Consider the following 19,111-nt stretch of genomic DNA (forward strand, 5'->3'; position numbering starts at 1 on the left):
TATAGTGTGTGGTTCTGGACTGGTCATTGCTATACATTGCCAGCACCATCACCTATCATCGTATGACCGTGAATGAGGCCCCTGTGTGTGAGGTGTACAAGTCATACTTACCTGGCAGGGGAGATACCATGATCAAGAAGGTGGTTCACCCAGGGCGAGGCTCGGTCACTGCACTCCGATTGAGCTGACCTCTGCGAATTCCCCAAATGTGGGAATCTCGACTGCATAATTTCTGGTAGTGGGAGACTGCGTTCGCGCTCTCCCCTGATGTGCTTGTTTAATGCAACCAACAGCTGTGGCAGCATATGGCACTAGAGAACCGCGTGCATCAAACGCCATTTCACGCTCAATCACAGGCTTTGCCCTTGCCCGTTGTGTCAGTGCAAGTCGGTACCGCATCACTTCACATCTGTGCCACTACTGAAGAAGCAAAACAAGCTCCTATGATATTGTTATATCCTCACACTCAGTCATTTAGAATAATATGTGGGTTGCAACTGATGCCCCCGCCCACCGTATTAAAAGTGGGGCATTTTTCAGTGAAACGCGTCAAGTCACAGTGGCAGCGGCTCTCCGTTGTTAATATAAAGACAGTCAACGAGTAGAGACAAATCTTAAATTGTTTACTTTAGTTTGCAGATATTTATGATGGATGCACTCTATGTTTTGAAATCTTCTGAAGGTTGACAACATGCCGAAAAAAACACAGCAGATTACGACCAGTCGGCGCGAGAGACCGTGCTGTGACTCCCTCCTTTTCCGCTGACCCATTGGCAGTATCACTTTTCGGCCCGCGTTAACTCCCATAACCTTTTGTAATAAAAGTCTGCGATCGGATGCATATTTGTGTTGCCCATCAGTCATAAAACATCGAACTTCACGTTCACAGTCTGCCGTGTGTTTTTGTAGCGATCGAAATCATATTGAACCCGCGAGCTAGAGTCACAATGAGGAGACTGAGTCTCCCACTTCACTCAGCAGTCAGTATCGCTTCTCGGCCTTTTGGCTAAGATCAAGTGTAGTATCTGTTCTTATCAGTTTAATATCTGATACGTCCCCTACCTGGGGACCATATATTAAATTGCTTTTTGGAACAGGGAGATGGAAAAGGGGCTTGCCCCGTCCACTCCACGCATCGACCTGGTATTGCAGCACTTCCAGAAACGGTGCACCCCCCTCCCTCAACGTGTTGAAAACAGACCACGTAGGACGTGTCTCTAATGTGCCCTCGCCTTGATTTCTTGTTTTCGCCATGCTAGCGTGCAAATTGCGTATGTGTTGACTGAGCCCCTCTACCAGGTGCGCATTTCTAATAGTCATGCGCTATGGCATCATTTACACACTTGCCCAACTTCTCTTTTTGGAACTTTGGCCGTGTTTGAACTTTTCGCCACTGTCTGGCACTTTCCTTTTGAGGACCTGTTACATGCATCTCACTGTAAAATGAATTGAACCGGTACCTGTTGAGTGAGACCACTAGCTGCCAGTTCAGTCAGATGAATAGATCCATTCCCCCAACGTGAAAATCCACTCTGCATAATTTCTGCCGCTGTTTGCCACAGTCGGGTCTGTGCCGATATGTCAAAAGAAAGGCAAACACTCTTCATATGGTTGCGCTTTTATTTATAATATTATTTTCTTCTTTCCTTTAGTTTCAAACAGAGAAGCATGTGGATATATTTTTAACAAAGTGTTGTTCACACTCCAGACCAATAGGTGGCAGCAGCGGGCGGATCACGCCGTGTCTCTAATGTGAGGAGACAGGCCTGTTTTTTAGTCTTTCCGCTGACTTTTTTCTTTTAAATGCAGATCAAACAACACTTGATTGCAGTGTCATTTATCTTTGTCTGGTGTGAACTCACTTAGGTTTTTGCCTCATTTATTGGCGATCAATGGACAGCCTGGCCATGTTAGCTTAGCTTTTACTATGGATATACAGCATGGCGTGATGAGATATGTGCCCATTTCTCTCAAGTAAAATGTGAACAAGTTTTGTTCAGTCTCACTACAAAAGTGTCTCTTGTATATTAGCGTTCTGTAGATTATCAGAGCCTTTATAGTGTGTGGTTCTGGACTGGTCATTGCTATACATTGCCAGCACCATCACCTATCATCGTATGACCGTGAATGAGGCCCCTGTGTGTGAGGTGTACAAGTCATACTTACCTGGCAGGGGAGATACCATGATCAAGAAGGTGGTTCACCCAGGGCGAGGCTCGGTCACTGCACTCCGATTGAGCTGACCTCTGCCAATTCCCCAAATGTGGGAATCTCGACTGCATAATTTCTGGTAGTGGGGGACTGCGTTCGCGCTCTCCCCTGATGTGCTTGTTTAATGCAACCAACAGCTGTGGCAGCATATGGCACTAGAGAACCGCGTGCATCAAACGCCATTTCACGCTCAATCACAGGCTTTGCCCTTGCCCGTTGTGTCAGTGCAAGTCGGTACCGCATCACTTCACATCTGTGCCACTACTGAAGAAGCAAAAGAAGCTCCTATGATATTGTTATATCCTCACACTCAGTCATTTAGAATAATATGTGGGTTGCAACTGATGCCCCCGCCCACCGTATTAAAAGTGGGGCATTTTTCAGTGAAACGCGTCAAGTCACAGTGGCAGCGGCTCTCCGTTGTTAATATAAAGACAGTCAACGAGTAGAGACAAATCTTAAATTGTTTACTTTAGTTTGCAGATATTTATGATGGATGCACTCTATGTTTTGAAATCTTCTGAAGGTTGACAACATGCCGAAAAAAACACAGCAGATTACGACCAGTCGGCGCGAGAGACCGTGCTGTGACTCCCTCCTTTTCCGCTGACCCATTGGCAGTATCACTTTTCGGCCCGCGTTAACTCCCATAACCTTTTGTAATAAAAGTCTGCGATCGGATGCATATTTGTGTTGCCCATCAGTCATAAAACATCGAACTTCACGTTCACAGTCTGCCGTGTGTTTTTGTAGCGATCGAAATCATATTGAACCCGCGAGCTAGAGTCACAATGAGGAGACTGAGTCTCCCACTTCACTCAGCAGTCAGTATCGCTTCTCGGCCTTTTGGCTAAGACTGCGATCGCCTCCAGTTTGTGGAAAACTCTTGCCTGTCTGTGGCATTGGTTTATACACTGTTTGGAGGATATATTACCTTCTTTCTTTGTGGAAATTATTTCAGCTGATATTAATAGTTGAGACACTTACACAAAGGAAGACATTGGCCCAGAGGATTGCTAGCCTGTACTCTGTTCATGAAACATCCAGACCAGGTCAACAGGGAAAAGGCAAGTGCGCTTCTTAATTAGTTATTTATTGAACTGTTTTACCTGTCTTTAGCCATTTTAAGTAGCATTTTACAGTGTTTTAGTGTCTTTTATTTGTAGTGTGTGGTGCCTCCACCATGTCGGCTAACTATGCTGGCATGCGGAGGCACCACAGTGTCCGCTTTATACTCAGTGAGGTTGACGGAAAGCCCATGGTTATGTCAAGGCTTGATTTTTCAAGGAAACTGATTCAGAGAACCCTAAACTTCAAGCCTGATGACATAAACTGTATTGTGACTTTGCCGTCCAACAAAGGATTTGACGTGAGCTTTCATTCTGCAATTGCATTAAGAGATTTCTGGACACGATATGAAAATGAAAAGACACAGTTTTCTGCTTTCACTGTTGAAAAACTGACTGACAATGCCTCTAAAACGGTTATTGTCAGAATGTTCAATGAGACAGTGAATGCAGACGATATTTGTTTGTGGCTGGGCAGATACTGCACTGTGAAAGGCCAGGCTACCAAGGTGAGAGATGAGGATGGCATCTGGAATTGCGCTTGGAGGATCCCCATTCAGCAATGGCAGGACCCCCAAGGCTTCCAGGGCCTGAAACAGCTACCACCAATGATAGTTCTGGGTAACAACAGGGGCTACATCCATTACCAGGGCCAGCCCAAGCTCTGCCGCAAATGTGGCGAACATGGGCACCTGGCAGAAGCATGCAAGCAGATCATTTGTGGGAAATGTAGAGAAATTGGACACACTTTTCAGGAATGCACCAACAGCAGAAAGTGCAATCTCTGTGGAGAAACTAACCACCTCTTCAGAGACTGCCCCAAGTCTTTTGCCAACAAAGTAAAAGCCACAAAGCAAACAGAAAACGGACAGAATGTTGAACAGTTAACAGAGCTAATTGAAGATGCTGGGCTGGAAAATTCAAATCTCCCGCCAAATCCTGTGATTGGCGAGCAGGGATCAGGTGAGGCGGGAGAAGGGGAGGGGCCTGCAATCGCCCCACCAGTGGAAAGTGTTGAAGAGGATGGGGTGATGCAGGCAGAGGGCAGAACTAGCACCGAACAGGAAACTGATAGCGAGGATGCCACCCTCCCCAATGCCCAGCAGGCCAAGAGGCCTATATCAGAATTGTCCTCTGACTCCCCTGCGGTGACAGAGAAGAAGGGAAGAGCTGGGGACTACTCAGACAGTTCATCTGTGGAGGAACCCAGAGTCTTCCCTTCCGATTCTCCAAATGAGGCCTCTTTCTTAACCATAGCTCTGCAATCAACCCCTAAGGACTCAAAACTCAACGCAACCCTGCGTCAGAGACCAACTCCAAGAGTCCGAAAGGGAAATGGAGTTCACCCCCCTCACTTTTCACCCATAGAAGTGAAGGAAGAACTCCATTCACATGAATGTGATTAACTGTCCTTGTTTTTAATACCTTTTAGCCTTTTAGGATGTCATACTTGTTATTTTTAACCATACTCATGACTCTCACCTTCTCAACTATTAATGTGAGAAGCGTAAAGTCGAGAGTTAGAGCTCAGACTGTTTTATCCTTTCTTAACACTTTTAAGTCAGATGTGTTTTTAATACAGGAGTGTGGCCTACCGTTTTTAAACCACTATAGAGAGTGGGAGGACTTATGGCCAAATCCATCAATCTGGAGCGGATCCAACGCAAATAAAAATGACGGAGTGGCCATTTTAATCAAAAACCCTCTCGTCTTGGTGAAGGGCAGCACTGTGGTGAGAAGCGGTCGGGCACTTTTAGCACACTTGACTTTTATGGGAAAGGATTTTAACGTCTTAAATGTTTATGGTTTTAATGAAAAAAATGACAGGTATGACCTTTTAAAAGACTTGCAGTCCCACATGCTAGGTAGGGCACCTTTAGTTGTAGGGGGAGATCTTAATTGTATTTTAAACAGGAACGATAGGAAAAGAGCAGGAGGAGATTTTAAAATTGACAAAACATCGGTTTTATTACAGGACATATGCAGGGATTTTAAACTCTTGGACTGCTTTAAAACCATGCATCCTAGAGAGGAGGGCTTCACCTGGGTCAGTGGTGATGGCACCAGAGCCTCTCGCATAGATTACATTTTATCCCGTGATTGCCCACCAACCGATGCTAGATTAACACAGGTGTTCTTTTCCGATCACGCAATGCTATCCTGCACCCTATCACTACCTTCTGGTGTGACTTCAGGAAGTGGTCTGTGGAAACTCAACTGCTCCCTTTTAGAAGATAGGGAGTTAGTTAGGCAGTATAGGGAGCAGTACAGTGAGTGGCAGACCCTTCAAGACTTTTACGATACACGTGCACACTGGTGGGAAATGGTTAAGGGACGGACCCAGACTTTCTTTAGACAGGCAGGTAAGAAGAAAAAAGATAGGGACGACAGACGCATGTTGGGACTGCAAAAACGACTCCAGAGATATTTTAACCTAAACCTACAAGGGATGGATTTTAATGAAGAAATAAAACAAGTTAAAACAGAGATGTCGATATTAGCAGAAATCAAAAGCAAAGGTGTCATTTTAAGAAGCAGGGAAAGGGAGATAGAGGAAGGGGAGAAGTGCACAAGATATTTTTTTAAGAAAATTGTAAATAAAGGGGGAAACATTTTAAAACTAAAGACAGAAAATGGGTGCACAGCGGAAACAACAGGAGAAATTAAAACAACTATAGAAACATTTTATAAAGAACTATACAGTGAAAAACCTGTGGAAACGGACACCATAACTGAAGTTTTAAAATTCATTGAACACAGAGTTGAGGACAGTGTGCTTTTAACCCAAGATTTTACACTTTTAGAGTTGAACAAAGGTCTTAAGAGCTTTAAAACAGGAAAGTCACCAGGACAAGACGGGCTTCCCTTGGAATTTTACTTGACTTTTTGGGACATTTTAGCACCTGACTTACTTGCTGTTTTTATGGATTTTGAAAGACTCGACCGACTTCCTGACAGTTTTAGAATAGGGATAGTAACCCTACTCCACAAAGACAAAGACAAGACTGACTTGAAGAACTGGAGACCTATAACGCTTTTAAATCTGGACTGTAAACTTTTTAGCAAACTCTTATCATCTCGAATGACTTTGTTTGTAGATGACTTGATTCACCCGGATCAAGCCTGTGCCATACCGGGGAGGAGGATCACCGACAGCCTCCTACTGATCCGAGACACCATCTGTTATGTGAGAGACAGAAACATCCGGCTAGTAGTTCTAAATTTAGACTTTGAGAAAGCCTTTGATCGGGTCTCGCACCAGTACCTTTTCCAGGTACTGCAAAAAATGGGGTTTCCAGAGAGGTTTATAGCTTGGGTGGGGTTGCTGTACCGGGGCATTACCAGCAAATTCGTTGTTAATGGGCATCTGACAAAAGCAGTGAATATAAACTGCGGCGTCCGTCAGGGATGTCCGTTATCTGCCCTCCTCTATGTTACTTGTATCGAACCACTGGCACAGATCTTGAGAAGGGACAAACGAATCACTGGGGTTAGAGTACCAGGGAGCGGGGGACTGGACACAAAATGCATTTTATATATGGACGACATTAATATCTTATGCACTGACCTTTTATCTGTCAACAGGACACTTGACTTGACTGACTGGTTTGGACGGGCTTCTGGGTCAAAGCTTAACAGGAGCAAGACCCAAGCCCAGTTTTATGGACCCTGGGAAATGACTGAGATGACAAGACTCCCCCTGACTGTGACCCAGACTGACCAGAGGATACTCGGGGTCAAATTTGATAGGGAGGGGGGAGGGGAAACTAATTGGCCAGACATGGTAGGGAAAGTTAGGCAGAGACTGGGGTACTGGAGACTTAGGGGACTGACGATGGAAGGAAAGGTTTTAATCATCAAAGCAGTGATTTTACCTTTGCTTTTACTTACCAGTTCTGTTTTTATCCCACCTAGAAAAGCAATATTGGACCTTGAGCGTGCCATTTTTTATTTCCTGTGGGGGTCAAAGTGGGAACGACTAAAGAGGGACATCATGAAGAAGCCAAAAGAAAAAGGAGGAAAAGCAGTGCCGGACCTACACTTGTTTTTAGGAAGCAGATACACCACACTTCATATCACAGCCGCTACAGCCCCATCCAGAAACCCCAAGACAGCAGCAATTACACGGTTCTGGATGGGGACCTACCTCAGGAAAATCAAGATTTTAACCAGTGATCTTAAAGTGCCTGTGTCCTTTAACTTACCACCAGCTTATGCTGTTATCCAGTCCTTTCTATGTTGTTTTAATCTTGAGCAGGAGGAGTTGCAAATTTTATCTAACCAACGCTCTCTTATCTCTGTTGTGCAGGAGCGGGAACCAGTGAGTCCAGTGCGCTGGCTCACATTTGGCGAGCCATCATCAGTTTGGCGCAACGTGAACCATTCCGCTCTCCCAAACAGACTCCGGGACCTGTCATGGATGGTGGCTCATGAGATCCTCCCAGTCAGGGCCGTGATGCACTCCCGGGGCATGTCAGCGCACCCAACGTGTCCTCGACCAGGTTGTGGCGCGCCTGAGTCGGTGAGGCACTTGCTCTGGGAGTGCAGTGCTGCCGTAGACCAGTGGGCAACAGCCGACTCCTTAAAATTCCCGTACTTGCCAGCAAGGGAGGTCCTCACAGCACCGTTGGTAATGTATGGGGTGAGCCAAGAACACATTCCAACCTGTGACTTCGCCAAACAGTGGCTCACCCTGGCCGCCATCAAATACGCCATATGGACCTCCAGAAACTTGCTGGCAAGAAAGCACATGCAGATCCCCCCCGCGGCTGCGATCCGAATGGCCGCAGCAATGGTCAAAGAGGCCGAAGCTGCAGGTGGCAGGCCTAGGACGCAGCCACAAAGAAGAATCGCCTCCGTGCCCATTCGGATGAAGGAGTCGGAGCTACACAGGAAAAGGTCAAAGCAGCAGCGGCCTGACTCTCCGGGTGAGGCAGGTGGGAAGGAGCTTCAGGGTGGGGATCTCCTCTGAGCACCAGGACAGGATCCCGAGAGACCAAACTGTTTGGGGGAGCGGAATGAGTTACCCTTGGTAGGGATTCTTTCCGCTCCTGCACTGCAAAGGACAGAAGACATTTTAACTTTTGCACTCCCCTTTACAGACTTTTATTGTGGACACTCGACACATTGGACATTCATTGAAGAAACGCTTTTATGTAAACCTTTAACTTGTGACAATTTTATCTGTAATATTTCTTAAAAGATTTTTTTTTTTAATCGTTTAAGCTTGGTTTTTTACAGATTACATTATTTATCATTGTTTTGTCACTTTTATAACTTAAAATTGTATGCTTTAAACATTTGAAGGTTTATGTAAAACGTCTGATATAAGTGTCAATAAAAAATTTTCAAAAGAAAAATCTGTTCTTATCAGTTTAATATCTGATACGTCCCCTACCTGGGGACCATATATTAAATTGCTTTTTGGAACAGGGAGATGGAAAAGGGGCTTGCCCCGTCCACTCCACGCATCGACCTGGTATTGCAGCACTTCCAGAAACGGTGCACCCCCCTCCCTCAACGTGTTGAAAACAGACCACGTAGGACGTGTCTCTAATGTGCCCTCGCCTTGATTTCTTGTTTTCGCCATGCTAGCGTGCAAATTGCGTATGTGTTGACTGAGCCCCTCTACCAGGTGCGCATTTCTAATAGTCATGCGCTATGGCATCATTTACACACTTGCCCAACTTCTCTTTTTGGAACTTTGGCCGTGTTTGAACTTTTCGCCACTGTCTGGCACTTTCCTTTTGAGGACCTGTTACATGCATCTCACTGTAAAATGAATTGAACCGGTACCTGTTGAGTGAGACCACTAGCTGCCAGTTCAGTCAGATGAATAGATCCATTCCCCCAACGTGAAAATCCACTCTGCATAATTTCTGCCGCTGTTTGCCACAGTCGGGTCTGTGCCGATATGTCAAAAGAAAGGCAAACACTCTTCATATGGTTGCGCTTTTATTTATAATATTATTTTCTTCTTTCCTTTAGTTTCAAACAGAGAAGCATGTGGATATATTTTTAACAAAGTGTTGTTCACACTCCAGACCAATAGGTGGCAGCAGCGGGCGGATCACGCCGTGTCTCTAATGTGAGGAGACAGGCCTGTTTTTTAGTCTTTCCGCTGACTTTTTTCTTTTAAATGCAGATCAAACAACACTTGATTGCAGTGTCATTTATCTTTGTCTGGTGTGAACTCACTTAGGTTTTTGCCTCATTTATTGGCGATCAATGGACAGCCTGGCCATGTTAGCTTAGCTTTTACTATGGATATACAGCATGGCGTGATGAGATATGTGCCCATTTCTCTCAAGTAAAATGTGAACAAGTTTTGTTCAGTCTCACTACAAAAGTGTCTCTTGTATATTAGCGTTCTGTAGATTATCAGAGCCTTTATAGTGTGTGGTTCTGGACTGGTCATTGCTATACATTGCCAGCACCATCACCTATCATCGTATGACCGTGAATGAGGCCCCTGTGTGTGAGGTGTACAAGTCATACTTACCTGGCAGGGGAGATACCATGATCAAGAAGGTGGTTCACCCAGGGCGAGGCTCGGTCACTGCACTCCGATTGAGCTGACCTCTGCGAATTCCCCAAATGTGGGAATCTCGACTGCATAATTTCTGGTAGTGGGGGACTGCGTTCGCGCTCTCCCCTGATGTGCTTGTTTAATGCAACCAACAGCTGTGGCAGCATATGGCACTAGAGAACCGCGTGCATCAAACGCCATTTCACGCTCAATCACAGGCTTTGCCCTTGCCCGTTGTGTCAGTGCAAGTCGGTACCGCATCACTTCACATCTGTGCCACTACTGAAGAAGCAAAAGAAGCTCCTATGATATTGTTATATCCTCACACTCAGTCATTTAGAATAATATGTGGGTTGCAACTGATGCCCCCGCCCACCGTATTAAAAGTGGGGCATTTTTCAGTGAAACGCGTCAAGTCACAGTGGCAGCGGCTCTCCGTTGTTAATATAAAGACAGTCAACGAGTAGAGACAAATCTTAAATTGTTTACTTTAGTTTGCAGATATTTATGATGGATGCACTCTATGTTTTGAAATCTTCTGAAGGTTGACAACATGCCGAAAAAAACACAGCAGATTACGACCAGTCGGCGCGAGAGACCGTGCTGTGACTCCCTCCTTTTCCGCTGACCCATTGGCAGTATCACTTTTCGGCCCGCGTTAACTCCCATAACCTTTTGTAATAAAAGTCTGCGATCGGATGCATATTTGTGTTGCCCATCAGTCATAAAACATCGAACTTCACGTTCACAGTCTGCCGTGTGTTTTTGTAGCGATCGAAATCATATTGAACCCGCAAGCTAGAGTCACAATGAGGAGACTGAGTCTCCCACTTCACTCAGCAGTCAGTATCGCTTCTCGGCCTTTTGGCTAAGATCAAGTGTAGTATCTGTTCTTATCAGTTTAATATCTGATACGTCCCCTACCCGGGGACCATATATTAAATTGCTTTTTGGAAGAGGGAGATGGAAAAGGGGCTTGCCCCGTCCACTCCACGCATCGACCTGGTATTGCAGCACTTCCAGAAACGGTGCACCCCCCTCCCTCAACGTGTTGAAAACAGACCACGTAGGACGTGTCTCTAATGTGCCCTCGCCTTGATTTCTTGTTTTCGCCATGCTAGCGTGCAAATTGCGTATGTGTTGACTGAGCCCCTCTACCAGGTGCGCATTTCTAATAGTCATGCGCTATGGCATCATTTACACACTTGCCCAACTTCTCTTTTTGGAACTTTGGCCGTGTTTGAACTTTTCGCCACTGTCTGGCACTTTCCTTTTGAGGACCTGTTACATGCATCTCACTGTAAAATGAATTGAACCGGTACCTGTTGAGTGAGACCACTAGCTGCCAGTTCAGTCAGATGAATAGATCCATTCCCCCAACGTGAAAATCCACTCTGCATAATTTCTGCCGCTGTTTGCCACAGTCGGGTCTGTGCCGATATGTCAAAAGAAAGGCAAACACTCTTCATATGGTTGCGCTTTTATTTATAATATTATTTTCTTCTTTCCTTTAGTTTCAAACAGAGAAGCATGTGGATATATTTTTAACAAAGTGTTGTTCACACTCCAGACCAATAGGTGGCAGCAGCGGGCGGATCACGCCGTGTCTCTAATGTGAGGAGACAGGCCTGTTTTTTAGTCTTTCCGCTGACTTTTTTCTTTTAAATGCAGATCAAACAACACTTGATTGCAGTGTCATTTATCTTTGTCTGGTGTGAACTCACTTAGGTTTTTGCCTCATTTATTGGCGATCAATGGACAGCCTGGCCATGTTAGCTTAGCTTTTACTATGGATATACAGCATGGCGTGATGAGATATGTGCCCATTTCTCTCAAGTAAAATGTGAGCAAGTTTTGTTCAGTCTCACTACAAAAGTGTCTCTTGTATATTAGCGTTCTGTAGATTATCAGAGCCTTTATAGTGTGTGGTTCTGGACTGGTCATTGCTATACATTGCCAGCACCATCACCTATCATCGTATGACCGTGAATGAGGCCCCTGTGTGTGAGGTGTACAAGTCATACTTACCTGGCAGGGGAGATACCATGATCAAGAAGGTGGTTCACCCAGGGCGAGGCTCGGTCACTGCACTCCGATTGAGCTGACCTCTGCGAATTCCCCAAATGTGGGAATCTCGACTGCATAATTTCTGGTAGTGGGGGACTGCGTTCGCGCTCTCCCCTGATGTGCTTGTTTAATGCAACCAACAGCTGTGGCAGCATATGGAACTAGAGAACCGCGTGCATCAAACGCCATTTCACGCTCAATCACAGGCTTTGCCCTTGCCCGTTGTGTCAGTGCAAGTCGGTACCGCATCACTTCACATCTGTGCCACTACTGAAGAAGCAAAACAAGCTCCTATGATATTGTTATATCCTCACACTCAGTCATTTAGAATAATATGTGGGTTGCAACTGATGCCCCCGCCCACCGTATTAAAAGTGGGGCATTTTTCAGTGAAACGCGTCAAGTCACAGTGGCAGCGGCTCTCCGTTGTTAATATAAAGACAGTCAACGAGTAGAGACAAATCTTAAATTGTTTACTTTAGTTTGCAGATATTTATGATGGATGCACTCTATGTTTTGAAATCTTCTGAAGGTTGACAACATGCCGAAAAAAACACAGCAGATTACGACCAGTCGGCGCGAGAGACCGTGCTGTGACTCCCTCCTTTTCCGCTGACCCATTGGCAGTATCACTTTTCGGCCCGCGTTAACTCCCATAACCTTTTGTAATAAAAGTCTGCGATCGGATGCATATTTGTGTTGCCCATCAGTCATAAAACATCGAACTTCACGTTCACAGTCTGCCGTGTGTTTTTGTAGCGATCGAAATCATATTGAACCCGCGAGCTAGAGTCTCAATGAGGAGACTGAGTCTTCCACTTCACTCAGCAGTCAGTATCGCTTCTCGGCCTTTTGGCTAAGATCAAGTGTAGTATCTGTTCTTATCAGTTTAATATCCGATACGTCCCCTACCCGGGGACCATATATTAAATTGCTTTTTGGAACAGGGAGATGGAAAAGGGGCTTGCCCCGTCCACTCCACGCATCGACCTGGTATTGCAGCACTTCCAGAAACGGTGCACCCCCCTCCCTCAACGTGTTGAAAACAGACCACGTAGGACGTGTCTCTAATGTGCCCTCGCCTTGATTTCTTGTTTTCGCCATGCTAGCGTGCAAATTGCGTATGTGTTGACTGAGCCCCTCTACCAGGTGCGCATTTCTAATAGTCATGCGCTATGGCATCATTTACACACTTGCCCAACTTCTCTTTTTGGAACTTTGGCCGTGTTTGAACTTTTCGCCACTGTCTGGCACTTTCCTTTTGAGGACCTGTTACATGCATCTCACTGTAAAATGAATTGAACCGGTACCTGTTGAGTGAGACCACTAGCTGCCAGTTCAGTCAGATGAATAGATCCATTCCCCCAACGTGAAAATCCACTCTGCATAATTTCTGCCGCTGTTTGCCACAGTCGGGTCTGTGCCGATATGTCAAAAGAAAGGCAAACACTCTTCATATGGTTGCGCTTTTATTTATAATATTATTTTCTTCTTTCCTTTAGTTTCAAACAGAGAAGCATGTGGATATATTTTTAACAAAGTGTTGTTCACACTCCAGACCAATAGGTGGCAGCAGCGGGCGGATCACGCCGTGTCTCTAATGTGAGGAGACAGGCCTGTTTTTTAGTCTTTCCGCTGACTTTTTTCTTTTAAATGCAGATCAAACAACACTTGATTGCAGTGTCATTTATCTTTGTCTGGTGTGAACTCACTTAGGTTTTTGCCTCATTTATTGGCGATCAATGGACAGCCTGGCCATGTTAGCTTAGCTTTTACTATGGATATACAGCATGGCGTGATGAGATATGTGCCCATTTCTCTCAAGTAAAATGTGAGCAAGTTTTGTTCAGTCTCACTACAAAAGTGTCTCTTGTATATTAGCGTTCTGTAGATTATCAGAGCCTTTATAGTGTGTGGTTCTGGACTGGTCATTGCTATACATTGCCAGCACCATCACCTATCATCGTATGACCGTGAATGAGGCCCCTGTGTGTGAGGTGTACAAGTCATACTTACCTGGCAGGGGAGATACCATGATCAAGAAGGTGGTCCACCCAGGGCGAGGCTCGGTCACTGCACTCCGATTGAGCTGACCTCTGCGAATTCCCCAAATGTGGGAATCTCGACTGCATAATTTCTGGTAGTGGGGGACTGCGTTCGCGCTCTCCCCTGATGTGCTTGTTTAATGCAACCAACAGCTGTGGCAGCATATGGCACTAGAGAACCGCGTGCATCAAACGCCATTTCACGCTCAATCACAGGCTTTGCCCTTGCCCGTTGTGTCAGTGCAAGTCTGTACCGCATCACTTCACATCTGTGCCACTACTGAAGAAGCAAAACAAGCTCCTATGATATTGTTATATCCTCACACTCAGTCATTTAGAATAATATGTGGGTTGCAACTGATGCCCCCGCCCACCGTATTAAAAGTGGGGCATTTTTCAGTGAAACGCGTCAAGTCACAGTGGCAGCGGCTCTCCGTTGTTAATATAAAGACAGTCAACGAGTAGAGACAAATCTTAAATTGTTTACTTTAGTTTGCAGATATTTATGATGGATGCACTCTATGTTTTGAAATCTTCTGAAGGTTGACAACATGCCGAAAAAAACACAGCAGATTACGACCAGTCGGCGCGAGAGACCGTGCTGTGACTCCCTCCTTTTCCGCTGACCCATTGGCAGTATCACTTTTCGGCCCGCGTTAACTCCCATAACCTTTTGTAATAAAAGTCTGCGATCGGATGCATATTTGTGTTGCCCATCAGTCATAAAACATCGAACTTCACGTTCACAGTCTGCCGTGTGTTTTTGTAGCGATCGAAATCATATTGAACCCGCGAGCTAGAGTCTCAATAATGAGACTGAGTCTTCCACTTCACTCAGCAGTCAGTATCGCTTCTCGGCCTTTTGGCTAAGATCAAGTGTAGTATCTGTTCTTATCAGTTTAATATCCGATACGTCCCCTACCCGGGGACCATATATTAAATTGCTTTTTGGAACAGGGAGATGGAAAATGGGCTTGCCCCGTCCACTCCACGCATCGACCTGGTATTGCAGCACTTCCAGAAACGGTGCACCCCCCTCCCTCAACGTGTTGAAAACAGACCACGTAGGACGTGTCTCTAATGTGCCCTCGCCTTGATTTCTTGTTTTCGCCATGCTAGCGTGCAAATTGCGTATGTGTTGACTGAGCCCCTCTACCAGGTGCGCATTTCTAATAGTCATGCGCTATGGCATCATTTACACACTTGCCCAACTTCTCTTTTTGGAACTTTGGCCGTGTTTGAACTTTTCGCCACTGTCTGGCACTTTCCTTTTGAGGACCTGTTACATGCATCTCACTGTAAAATGAATTGAACCGGTACCTGTTGAGTGAGACCACTAGCTGCCAGTTCAGTCAGATGAATAGATCCATTCCCCCAACGTGAAAATCCACTCTGCATAATTTCTGCCGCTGTTTGCCACAGTCGGGTCTGTGCCGATATGTCAAAAGAAAGGCAAACACTCTTCATATGGTTGCGCTTTTATTTATAATATTATTTTCTTCTTTCCTTTAGTTTCAAACAGAGAAGCATGTGGATATATTTTTAACAAAGTGTTGTTCACACTCCAGACCAATAGGTGGCAGCAGCGGGCGGATCACGCCGTGTCTCTAATGTGAGGAGACAGGCCTGTTTTTTAGTCTTTCCGCTGACTTTTTTCTTTTAAATGCAGATCAAACAACACTTGATTGCAGTGTCATTTATCTTTGTCTGGTGTGAACTCACTTAGGTTTTTGCCTCATTTATTGGCGATCAATGGACAGCCTGGCCATGTTAGCTTAGCTTTTACTATGGATATACAGCATGGCGTGATGAGATATGTGCCCATTTCTCTCAAGTAAAATGTGAGCAAGTTTTGTTCAGTCTCACTACAAAAGTGTCTCTTGTATATTAGCGTTCTGTAGATTATCAGAGCCTTTATAGTGTGTGGTTCTGGACTGGTCATTGCTATACATTGCCAGCACCATCACCTATCATCGTATGACCGTGAATGAGGCCCCTGTGTGTGAGGTGTACAAGTCATACTTACCTGGCAGGGGAGATACCATGATCAAGAAGGTGGTTCACCCAGGGCGAGGCTCGGTCACTGCACTCCGATTGAGCTGACCTCTGCGAATTCCCCAAATGTGGGAATCTCGACTGCATAATTTCTGGTAGTGGGGGACTGCGTTCGCGCTCTCCCCTGATGTGCTTGTTTAATGCAACCAACAGCTGTGGCAGCATATGGCACTAGAGAACCGCGTGCATCAAACGCCATTTCACGCTCAATCATAGGCTTTGCCCTTGCCCGTTGTGTCAGTGCAAGTCGGTACCGCATCACTTCACATCTGTGCCACTACTGAAGAAGCAAAACAAGCTCCTATGATATTGTTATATCCTCACACTCAGTCATTTAGAATAATATGTGGGTTGCAACTGATGCCCCCGCCCACCGTATTAAAAGTGGGGCATTTTTCAGTGAAACGCGTCAAGTCACAGTGGCAGCGGCTCTCCGTTGTTAATATAAAGACAGTCAACGAGTAGAGACAAATCTTAAATTGTTTACTTTAGTTTGCAGATATTTATGATGGATGCACTCTATGTTTTGAAATCTTCTGAAGGTTGACAACATGCCGAAAAAAACACAGCAGATTACGACCAGTCGGCGCGAGAGACCGTGCTGTGACTCCCTCCTTTTCCGCTGACCCATTGGCAGTATCACTTTTCGGCCCGCGTTAACTCCCATAACCTTTTGTAATAAAAGTCTGCGATCGGATGCATATTTGTGTTGCCCATCAGTCATAAAACATCGAACTTCACGTTCACAGTCTGCCGTGTGTTTTTGTAGCGATCGAAATCATATTGAACCCGCGAGCTAGAGTCACAATGAGGAGACTGAGTCTCCCACTTCACTCAGCAGTCAGTATCGCTTCTCGGCCTTTTGGCTAAGATCAAGTGTAGTATCTGTTCTTATCAGTTTAATATCTGATACGTCCCCTACCCGGGGACCATATATTAAATTGCTTTTTGGAAGAGGGAGATGGAAAAGGGGCTTGCCCCGTCCACTCCACGCATCGACCTGGTATTGCAGCACTTCCAGAAACGGTGCACCCCCCTCCCTCAACGTGTTGAAAACAGACCATGTAGGACGTGTCTCTAATGTGCCCTCGCCTTGATTTCTTGTTTTCGCCATGCTAGCGTGCAAATTGCGTATGTGTTGACTGAGCCCCTCTACCAGGTGCGCATTTCTAATAGTCATGCGCTATGGCATCATTTACACACTTGCCCAACTTCTCTTTTTGGAACTTTGGCCGTGTTTGAACTTTTCGCCACTGTCTGGCACTTTCCTTTTGAGGACCTGTTACATGCATCTCACTGTAAAATGAATTGAACCGGTACCTGTTGAGTGAGACCACTAGCTGCCAGTTCAGTCAGATGAATAGATCCATTCCCCCAACGTGAAAATCCACTCTGCATAATTTCTGCCGCTGTTTGCCACAGTCGGGTCTGTGCCGATATGTCAAAAGAAAGGCAAACACTCTTCATATGGTTGCGCTTTTATTTATAATATTATTTTCTTCTTTCCTTTAGTTTCAAACAGAGAAGCATGTGGATATATTTTTAACAAAGTGTTGTTCACACTCCAGACCAATAGGTGGCAGCAGCGGGCGGATCACGCCGTGTCTCTAATGTGAGGAGACAGGCCTGTTTTTTAGTCTTTCCGCTGACTTTTTTCTTTTAAATGCAGATCAAACAACACTTGATTGCAGTGTCATTTATCTTTGTCTGGTGTGAACTCACTTAGGTTTTTGCCTCATTTATTGGCGATCAATGGACAGCCTGGCCATGTTAGCTTAGCTTTTACTATGGATATACAGCATGGCGTGATGAGATATGTGCCCATTTCTCTCAAGTAAAATGTGAGCAAGTTTTGTTCAGTCTCACTACAAAAGTGTCTCTTGTATATTAGCGTTCTGTAGATTATCAGAGCCTTTATAGTGTGTGGTTCTGGACTGGTCATTGCTATACATTGCCAGCACCATCACCTATCATCGTATGACCGTGAATGAGGCCCCTGTGTGTGAGGTGTACAAGTCATACTTACCTGGCAGGGGAGATACCATGATCAAGAAGGTGGTTCACCCAGGGCGAGGCTCGGTCACTGCACTCCGATTGAGCTGACCTCTGCGAATTCCCCAAATGTGGGAATCTCGACTGCATAATTTCTGGTAGTGGGAGACTGCGTTCGCGCTCTCCCCTGATGTGCTTGTTTAATGCAACCAACAGCTGTGGCAGCATATGGCACTAGAGAACCGCGTGCATCAAACGCCATTTCACGCTCAATCACAGGCTTTGCCCTTGCCCGTTGTGTCAGTGCAAGTCGGTACCGCATCACTACACATCTGTGCCACTACTGAAGAAGCAAAACAAGCTCCTATGATATTGTTATATCCTCACACTCAGTCATTTAGAATAATATGTGGGTTGCAACTGATGCCCCCGCCCACCGTATTAAAAGTGGGGCATTTTTCAGTGAAACGCGTCAAGTCACAGTGGCAGCGGCTCTCCGTTGTTAATATAAAGACAGTCAACGAGTAGAGACAAATCTTAAATTGTTTACTTTAGTTTGCAGATATTTATGATGGATGCACTCTATGTTTTGAAATCTTCTGAAGGTTGACAACATGCCGAAAAAAACACAGCAGATTACGACCAGTCGGCGCGAGAGACCGTGCTGTGACTCCCTCCTTTTCCGCTGACCCATTGGCAGTATCACTTTTCGGCCCGCGTTAACTCCCATAACCTTTTGTAATAAAAGTCTGCGATCGGATGCATATTTGTGTTGCCCATCAGTCATAAAACATCGAACTTCACGTTCACAGTCTGCCGTGTGTTTTTGTAGCGATCGAAATCATATTGAACCCGCGAGCTAGAGTCACAATGAGGAGACTGAGTCTCCCACTTCACTCAGCAGTCAGTATCGCTTCTCGGCCTTTTGGCTAAGATCAAGTGTAGTATCTGTTCTTATCAGTTTAATATCTGATACGTCCCCTACCTGGGGACCATATATTAAATTGCTTTTTGGAACAGGGAGATGGAAAAGGGGCTTGCCCCGTCCACTCCACGCATCGACCTGGTATTGCAGCACTTCCAGAAACGGTGCACCCCCCTCCCTCAACGTGTTGAAAACAGACCACGTAGGACGTGTCTCTAAT

The 19,111-nt window shown here is 45.5% G+C and overlaps 13 non-coding genes and 2 pseudogenes across 13 annotated transcripts; all 15 read left to right on the forward strand.

Annotated features, from left to right (window-relative positions):
- Nucleotides 1-103: 103 nt before the first annotated feature.
- LOC144463069 (U1 spliceosomal RNA) lies at nucleotides 104-267 on the forward strand. The gene has a single exon (XR_013491211.1). It is a non-coding gene; the product is annotated as a U1 spliceosomal RNA (small nuclear RNA).
- Nucleotides 268-986: 719 nt separating this feature from the next.
- LOC144463160 (U2 spliceosomal RNA) lies at nucleotides 987-1,177 on the forward strand. Its single transcript, XR_013491300.1, has one exon. It is a non-coding gene; the product is annotated as a U2 spliceosomal RNA (small nuclear RNA).
- A 981-nt stretch (nucleotides 1,178-2,158) lies between these two features.
- Nucleotides 2,159-2,322, forward strand: LOC144463092 (U1 spliceosomal RNA). The gene has a single exon (XR_013491234.1). It is a non-coding gene; the product is annotated as a U1 spliceosomal RNA (small nuclear RNA).
- Nucleotides 2,323-3,706: 1,384 nt separating this feature from the next.
- On the forward strand, nucleotides 3,707-8,344 carry LOC144462840 (uncharacterized; annotated as a pseudogene).
- Nucleotides 8,345-8,615: 271 nt separating this feature from the next.
- LOC144462896 (U2 spliceosomal RNA) lies at nucleotides 8,616-8,791 on the forward strand (annotated as a pseudogene).
- Nucleotides 8,792-9,772: 981 nt separating this feature from the next.
- On the forward strand, nucleotides 9,773-9,936 carry LOC144462956 (U1 spliceosomal RNA). The gene has a single exon (XR_013491099.1). It is a non-coding gene; the product is annotated as a U1 spliceosomal RNA (small nuclear RNA).
- Nucleotides 9,937-10,655: 719 nt separating this feature from the next.
- On the forward strand, nucleotides 10,656-10,846 carry LOC144463259 (U2 spliceosomal RNA). Its single transcript, XR_013491400.1, has one exon. It is a non-coding gene; the product is annotated as a U2 spliceosomal RNA (small nuclear RNA).
- A 981-nt stretch (nucleotides 10,847-11,827) lies between these two features.
- LOC144462957 (U1 spliceosomal RNA) lies at nucleotides 11,828-11,991 on the forward strand. The gene has a single exon (XR_013491100.1). It is a non-coding gene; the product is annotated as a U1 spliceosomal RNA (small nuclear RNA).
- Nucleotides 11,992-12,710: 719 nt separating this feature from the next.
- LOC144463320 (U2 spliceosomal RNA) lies at nucleotides 12,711-12,901 on the forward strand. Its single transcript, XR_013491462.1, has one exon. It is a non-coding gene; the product is annotated as a U2 spliceosomal RNA (small nuclear RNA).
- A 981-nt stretch (nucleotides 12,902-13,882) lies between these two features.
- On the forward strand, nucleotides 13,883-14,046 carry LOC144463032 (U1 spliceosomal RNA). The gene has a single exon (XR_013491174.1). It is a non-coding gene; the product is annotated as a U1 spliceosomal RNA (small nuclear RNA).
- A 719-nt stretch (nucleotides 14,047-14,765) lies between these two features.
- LOC144463369 (U2 spliceosomal RNA) lies at nucleotides 14,766-14,956 on the forward strand. The gene has a single exon (XR_013491510.1). It is a non-coding gene; the product is annotated as a U2 spliceosomal RNA (small nuclear RNA).
- Nucleotides 14,957-15,937: 981 nt separating this feature from the next.
- Nucleotides 15,938-16,101, forward strand: LOC144462958 (U1 spliceosomal RNA). Its single transcript, XR_013491101.1, has one exon. It is a non-coding gene; the product is annotated as a U1 spliceosomal RNA (small nuclear RNA).
- Nucleotides 16,102-16,820: 719 nt separating this feature from the next.
- LOC144463260 (U2 spliceosomal RNA) lies at nucleotides 16,821-17,011 on the forward strand. The gene has a single exon (XR_013491401.1). It is a non-coding gene; the product is annotated as a U2 spliceosomal RNA (small nuclear RNA).
- Nucleotides 17,012-17,992: 981 nt separating this feature from the next.
- Nucleotides 17,993-18,156, forward strand: LOC144463070 (U1 spliceosomal RNA). Its single transcript, XR_013491212.1, has one exon. It is a non-coding gene; the product is annotated as a U1 spliceosomal RNA (small nuclear RNA).
- A 719-nt stretch (nucleotides 18,157-18,875) lies between these two features.
- LOC144463161 (U2 spliceosomal RNA) lies at nucleotides 18,876-19,066 on the forward strand. The gene has a single exon (XR_013491301.1). It is a non-coding gene; the product is annotated as a U2 spliceosomal RNA (small nuclear RNA).
- The last annotated feature ends 45 nt before the right edge of the window (nucleotides 19,067-19,111 follow it).

The sequence above is a fragment of the Epinephelus lanceolatus genome, chromosome 4, assembly GCF_041903045.1.
Source record: "Epinephelus lanceolatus isolate andai-2023 chromosome 4, ASM4190304v1, whole genome shotgun sequence".
Classification (NCBI taxonomy): Eukaryota; Metazoa; Chordata; class Actinopteri; order Perciformes; family Serranidae; genus Epinephelus; species Epinephelus lanceolatus.